A 7751-nucleotide genomic window follows, 5' to 3' on the forward strand; every position below is an offset into this window, starting at 1 on the left:
GTCGAGATCTGAGTCCTGCACTTGTGTCACAATGACCCCATGCAATGCTACTGGTTTGGGGCAGAGTGGCTGGAAACTGCCCAGCAGAAAAGGACCTGGGGGTGCTGGGTGACAGCCATATGAACACAAGCCAGTGTGTGCCCAGGTGGTCAAGAAGGCCACCAGCAGCCTGGCTTGGATCAGCAATGGTGTGGGGAGCAGGAGTAGGGAAGTGGTCGTGCCCCTGTACTCAACACTGGTAAGGCTGCACCTTGAATACTGTGTTCAGTTTTGGGCCCCTCACTACAAGGACATTGAGGAGCTGGAGCAGGTCCAGAGAAGGGCAACAAAACTGGGGAAGGGTCTGGAGAACAGGGCTGGGCAGGAACAGATGAGGGAGCTGGGGGTGTTTAGTGTGGAGAAGAGGAGGCTGAAGGGAGACCTCATTGCTCTCTACAACTCCCTGAAAGGAGGCTGCAGTGAGGTGGGGGTTGGGCTCTTTTCCCTAGTCTCAGGTGATAGGATGAGAGGAAATGGCCTGAAAGGTGTCCCCAGAGTTTTCTCCAGGATGAACAGCCCCAGGTCCCTCAGCCTGTCCTCATGGAAGAGGTGTTCCAGCCCTCTAATCATCTTTGTGGCCCTCCTCTGGACCCACCCCAACAGTTCCAGGTCCTTTTTGTGTTGGGGGCTCCAGAACTGAGTGCAGTACTCCAGGTGTGTTCTCAAAAGAACAGAGCAGGAGGGGGATAGTCACCATCCTTGACCCACTGCCCAGGTATCTTTTGATGCAGCCCAGGACACAGCTGGCTTTTTGGGCTGCCAGAGCACATTGTCAGCTCATGTCAAGCACCTCATCAACCACCATCCCCAAGGCCCTCTCACAGAAACATTCAGGTTGGAAAAGACCCTCAGGGTCACCAAGTCCAACCCAGAACCCTACTCTTCAAGGTTCACCCCTAAACCATATCCCCAAGCACCACATCCAAACCACCTTTAAACACATCCAAACACTTCTCTGGGCAGCACATTCCAATACCTGACCACTCTTGATGGGAAAGATTTTTTCCTGATGTCCAGTCTAAACCCACCTGGTCATGGCTTGAGGCCATTCCCTCTTGTTCTGTCACTAATTACCTGTGAGGAGAGACCTGCACCAACCTCTCCACAACCTCCTTTCAGGTAGTTGTAGAGAGAAATGAGGTCTCCCCTCAGCCTTCTCTTTTCCAAACTAACCATCCCCAGTTTCTTCAGTTGCTCTTTGTAAGATTTATTTTCCAGGTCCTTCACAGCTTCCTTGCCCTTCTCTCCACCCACTCCAGTCCTCTCTGTAGGGCTGCTCTCAATCCACTCATCACACAGCCTGTATTTGTGCATAGGATTGCTCCAAGCCAGGTGCAGGACCTTGCACTTCGCCTTGTTGAACTTCATGAGGTTGGCATGGGCCTGTCCAAGTCCCTCTGGAGGACATCCCTTCCCTCCAGCATGTCAGCCACACCACACAGCTTGGTGTCATTGCTGGGGGTGCCTCAATTACAGAATTAACCAGGTTCGAAAAGACCTCTGAGATTATCAAGTCCCACCTATCACCCAACACCATCTATTCAAATCAACCATGGCACTAAGTGCCTCAGGGGACACAGCCTCAGGCTGCACCAGGGGAGGTTCAGGCTGGAGGTCAGGAGGAAGTTTTACACAGAGAGAGTGATTGCCCATTGGAATGGGCTGCCTGGGGAGGTGGTGAAGTCACCATCACTGGAGGTGTTCAGGAGGAGACTTGACAGGGTGCTTGGTTGCATGGTTTAGTTGGTTGGGTGGTGTTGGGTGATAGGTTGGACATGATGATCTTGAAGGTCTCTTCTCTTCTCTTCTCTTCTCTTCTCTTCTCTTCTCTTCTCTTCTCTTCTCTTCTCTTCTCTTCTCTTCTCTTCTCTTCTCTTCTCTTCTCTTCTCTTCTCTTCTCTTCTCTTCTCTTTTCTCTCTCTCTTCTCTTTCTCTCTTCTCTTCTCTTCTCTTCTCTTCTCTTCTCTTCTCTTCTCTTCTCTTCTCTTCTCTTCTCTTCTCTTCTCTTCTCTTCTCTTCTCTTCTCTTCTCTTCTCTTCTCTTCTCTTCTCTTCTCTTCTCTTCTCTTCTCTTCTCTTCTCTTCTCTTCTCTTCTCTTCTCTTCTCTTCTCTTCTCTTCTCTTCTCTTCTCTTTCTCTTCTCTTCTCTTCTCTTCTCTTCTCCTTCCAGAGACAGTGACTCCACCACCTCCCTGGGCAGCACATTCCAGTGGCCAATCTCTCTTTCTGGGCAGAATTTCTTCCTAACATGCAGCCTAAACCTCCCTTGGTGCAGCTTGAGACTGTATCCTCTCCTGCCACTAGTTGCCTGGGAGAAGAGACCAATCCCCACCTGGCTACAGCCTCCTTTCAGGTAGCTGTAGAGAGCAAGAAGGTCTCCCCTGAGCCTCCTCTTCTCCATGACCCATATCACCAACAAAGATGTCAAAGAGCACCAGTCCCAGCACCAGACCTGAGGGGCTCCACTCAGTACAGGATTCCATTTGGACACAACTCTTTGAGGGAAGCCATCAGGCCAGTTCCTTATCCACTGAGTGATCCATCCATCAAATCCATGTCCTTCCAATTTAGAGACCAGCACATAGAGTGATCTAGTCAGAAAAGGGGAAAGAGATGTATGTTGTCTGGGCCACAGAAATAACATATTTTCTGTTTGGTGGGCTGGCCAGAGATGATCTGGGGAGTGATTGGCCTTGACTGGGCTAATTTTGAGATTCCAACTGGTCACCTGAGAAGAGAAGCAGGATTTGAACTAAGAAGTGATTTGGAAATGGAGGAAAGTAAGAGAGAACAGGAGTGCAGGGATAGCAATGGTTAGAGGAAGTAAAATTGCTATGCAAGAGGGCCAAGAAAGGACAAACAAGAACCTCTCTGGTTGACAGGGCTGATCAAGGAGAGTAAGGACAGAAAAATACATGTGGGATCCATCCTGAAGGCCATTTAGGAAGAGCTTGTGGTGTAGGACCTGTAAGAAAAAGATCAGAATGGACACTAGTAAAGAGAAAGTGGGGATCAATCATCCAGATTGTCAAAAGGGAATAGGGAATTCTGGAGCAAATCAGGAAGGGCAGTAGATGCAGTCTGAAGTTAAGGCAGGTGCATGAATCACAAAGGAGCACCAATAGGTATCAAGAACAACAGTGAGGCACAAGAGGAAGGTGGGAAGAAGAAAGGCTGAGATCCAGTTCTTCATGTTTGTATTTGTCTTTTGCCTTTCCTCCATTCTCAGTGGACTTTTTGCAGTGGCCTTAGGACCTTTTGCATCTTTCTCCCTCAGAATGCTTCTCCTTCCACTTGATGAGCAAGAAAATTATCACAAGGTGGCAGCAAGCTCTCATATCTCAGCTACTTTAATGGGCTGAAGTGCCTAGAGAAAGGAAGCACCAGTGTCTAACTTTCTGCCTCCTGATGTCAGGCTTAGCCTGTCTTCAAGCCAGCTTCCCAGTCCTGTGACCCTTGGATGTCATGAACCTGTTAAGAAGATGGAAGCACCTGTCCCAGTGCTAGCTAGAAGGGAGGCCATTGGGGAAGTGATTCAAGCACAGCTTCATGGGCAGTGTGGTCACTTCCTGCTAGGAAAACAGCTTCTGAATGGAGACTTTCAAAGGAGACAGAAAGCTCAAGGGGGTTGCCTGTTTAGTTGTGTCCCAGGTGAACAGAACAGATGAGCCAATGTGAGGGCATCACCTGCTGCTTCATGTTTAGTACTTCTGAAGACACTGTAACCAGCCTGGATGTTCACTAAGCAGCCAGCACCATTCATAGCCCAAATCCAGCTAAATCATCATGACCCCAACACAGATAAATCTGCCCTGTGCTTTATAGAAGTAGCAGAGACTTTCAGGGTTTGTGAAGATATCCAAGGAACCCAAGGCTTTTAGTACTCTCTCTTTACCATCCTCTGCTCTCAGTTACAGCTCTCTTCCTCTCACATCATGATTCCAGCAGCAAGTAGAAACCAGACTCCCTCTGGAACCACAGGATAACCTTTGTGTCTCTGACATAACGAACTCCTTCCCAGAAATACAGGGTGACCTTGGAACTTCCCAGGAAGTCTTCTACACAGAGTAGGGAAGTTTGGGCTGTCAGTATCCTAACAGCATCTTAATGATTTCATTTTATTTATTTTTTTTTTTTAAAAATACCTGCTGTATCTTGTCAAAATTGAGCTCTAGAAAGCCATTGTGCTGTTGGGCAATATTATCATGGGCTTGGTACTGCTGATCTGTAGATACTGTGGAAGAAAGGATACTTACAGAACAGAAAAAATCCATCCTGTGGGGAAAAATCTAGAAAGGGTTTGTTTGTATCGTCACATAAGTGTCACATTTACCAATGGAGTGGACACACTGACAATGAGTCTGCTCTCCCTAGTGTCAGGGGACAGAAAGAGAGGAAATGGCCTGAAATTGTGCCAAGGGAGGGATAGGGGCCTGAAATTGTGCCAAGGGAGGGATAGGCTGGAGATGAGGAAAAATTTCTTCGCTGCAATGGTGGTCAGAGATTGACACAGGCTGCCCAAGGGGGTGGTGGAATCCCTGTCCCTGGAGGCGTTCCAGAAACCTGTGGCCATGGCACTTGGGGACACGGTTTAACAGCCGTGGTGTTCTTAGCTTGAAAGTTGGACTTGATGACCTTAAAAACCTCTTCCAGCTGAAACAATTCTATGGTTCTATGAATGCAAAGCTTGACAGCAACTTATAGGTGAACTAAACCAATTTGTACTGAATAACTATCAAGTAAACAGATATGAGAACAGCACATTTAGAAGGTACTGCTGAAGGTTCATGACAGCTAATTTACTTTGGAAAGAATTTATACCTGGACAGTTGCAACACACCCTTTCTGTCAAGATTCTTCTTGAAACTTTCCAATGCTTAGAAGGAAGTTGGGGACAGACTTTTGAGCAGAGCCTGTTGTGACAGGACAAGGAGGGAAGTTTTGGAGCTAAAAGAGGGAGATCCATGGTGGCTATAAGAGATTTTTGATGGTGAGAGTGCTGATACCCTGTCCCAGGTTGCCCAGAGAGTTGGGAGAGGCCCCATCCCTAGAGACATTTCCAGGTCAGGTTGTTTGGGTCTCTGAGCAACCTATTCGAGTTGCAGATGTCTCTGCTGGCTGCAGGGGGGTTTGGACTAGATGCCCTTTAAAAGTCCATCCCCATCCAAACCAGTCTATGACTCTGGGTGCATGGGGGGAGGGGGGGAGAAGTTGATCTATTTTTATATTAAAAGACTTTTTTCCACCAGTGAAGACCAATAGAAAACAACCTGTAGTCTATGAGCACTGCCACATATCAAAATGTTATCTGCTCTAGACCACCCAAAAAGGCTAGTGCACATCTTGGAACCACTTCAATGCAGTTTTGGTTACCAGAAAGTCTGCCCTTTGCCCTGCCCAGGGACGGGGATGAGCAGCAGGGAGCCGATTCGATTGCCTCTTCCGTGGCCGCTGCAATTCCACTTCTTCAGCAGCAGAGGGCAGCAGCCACCCGGGGAAAAGCGAGCGGCGGATTCGCGAGTCACGGGAAGGAGATGCTGGGAAAGGCTGGGAGAGGCTGGGAAACAACTGGGCTGGGCAGAAGCCAGGGACTGAGTGCCCCGGAGAAAGAGGCAGGTCTCTTTATCTATCTATCTATCTATCTATCTATCTATCTATCTATCTATCTATCTATCTATCTATCTATCTATCTATCTATCTATCTACCCATCCATCCATCCATTTATCCCCATTTACCCAGGTATCTATCAATCAAGTTAGCTACTTACACATCCACCCATTATGTATGCATGTATGTGTGTATAAATGTGTCCATCCACCTCTCCATCCATCCATCCATCCATTCTTCTATCCATCCATCCACATTCTGTCCACAGGACTGGCTCGTCTTGTGCTGCTCTCTGCATAGGGAGAAAGGAGCACACATCCAGATCCAGGGAAACAAGCCTAGATTGAGAGGATTTAAGACTCAAAGCAGGAAGCTGAAGAGAAAGGGCAATTATGAGGTCATTAGGGATGTGGTTGGTGTGGGAGAATGTATCCCAGCACTCTGGACTGAGCTGGGTTTGGGAGGGGATATAGGTCATGGAGCAGCCATGAGGATCATTTTATCCCTTGGGGTCCCTAACACTGTTTTTTTGTGCCCTTGCCACAGATCAAAAACAGAAATCCAGTGATATTGAGCAGTGTGCTGCTTCCCCCCAGCACTGGGACTGCAGGGCAAGTGAGGACAGCAGCCAGCTTAAACCCTGGGAATCAGGGATTGTTGCAGGAAACACCAGGGCTGATTAATGTCTTAACTTCCCTCCCTGTCAGGCCAGAGCATTTCTAATGCAGAAAATACTTAGAACATTTTAAATATGCCTAAAAAATTGTGTTCACATTCATTACTGCATGCTTGTCTGTTTTAATCTTTTCAGAGGACAAAGAAAGGGAAGGCAATATTTATTTAGAGAGAGAGAGTTAGGATACACACACACACACATACACATATATATATATATCACAGAATCATAGCATAGTCTGGGCCAGAAGGGATCACCAAAGGTCAGCCAGTCTGACCTGCCCATAGTCATCAGGGACATCCCCAACTAGATCAGGTTGCCCAGGGCCTCGTCAAGCCTCACCTTGAATATCTTCAGGGAAGGAGCCTCAAGCACCTCCCTGAGCAACCTGTTTCAGTGTTCCACCACCCTCATAGTAAAGAACTTGTTCCTTATATGCAACCTAAATCTTCTCTGCTCTAGTTTGAAGCCACTGCCCCTCGTTCTGTCACTCCAGGTCTTTCTAAATAGTCTCTCTCCATCCTTCCTGTAGCCTCCTTCAGGTACTGGCAGGCTGCTATTAGGTCTCTCTGGAGCCTCTCTGGAGCCTCCTCTTCTCCAGACTGAACACCCCCAGCTCTCTCAGCCTGTTCTCATAACAGAGCTGCTCCAACCCCCTGGTGATTTTCATGGTCTCCTCTGAACCCTCCCATCAGGTCCAGGTCCTTCTCATATCGAGGGCTCCAGGCCTGCACACAGCACTCCCGGTGAGGTCTCACCAGAGCCAAGTGGCAGAATCACCTCTCTGGCTCTCCAGGCAATGCTGTTTTTGGTGCAGCCCAGGATATGATTTACCTTCTGTGCTGCAAGCTCACACTGCCTGCTCATGCCCATTACACTCCTAATTGCATCTTAATTTAAAGTGGAATTCTCATGTTTGTCCACTATTGATTTATTAATTTAAAATACCTCAGAGAAAATGCACCTAAAAAAGTCTAAAAGCCAAGATCATTAAATAAGACTAGTCTGGAGAAGAGAAGGCTCTGAGGAGACCTAATTGTGGTCTTCCAGTATCTGAAGGGGAAAGCTGGGGAGGGACTTTGTAGGGTGTCAGGAAGTGATAGGACTGGGGGGAATGGAGCAAAACCAGAAGTGGGTAGATTCAGATTGGATGTTAGGAAGAAGTTGTTCCCCATGAGGGTGGTGAGACACTGGAACAGGTTGCCCAGGGAGGTGGTGGCAGCCTCACCCCTGGAGGTTTTTGCAGCCAGGCTGGCTGTGTCTGTGAGCAAGCTGCTGTAGTGTGAGGTGTCCCTGCCCATGGCAGGGGGGTTGGGACTGGCTGAGCCTTGAGGTCCCTTCCAGCCCTGACAATTCTATGATGTGCATGCACTTGAAATCAAGATTTTCCAGCCAAGGGACAGCAAGCAGATCTCCTCTTCCAGTAGCA

This window comes from Melanerpes formicivorus, unplaced genomic scaffold (assembly GCF_026170545.1).
Source record: "Melanerpes formicivorus ecotype bairdi unplaced genomic scaffold, bMelFor1.0.p_v2 SCAF_91, whole genome shotgun sequence".
In the NCBI taxonomy this organism is placed as follows: domain Eukaryota; kingdom Metazoa; phylum Chordata; class Aves; order Piciformes; family Picidae; genus Melanerpes; species Melanerpes formicivorus.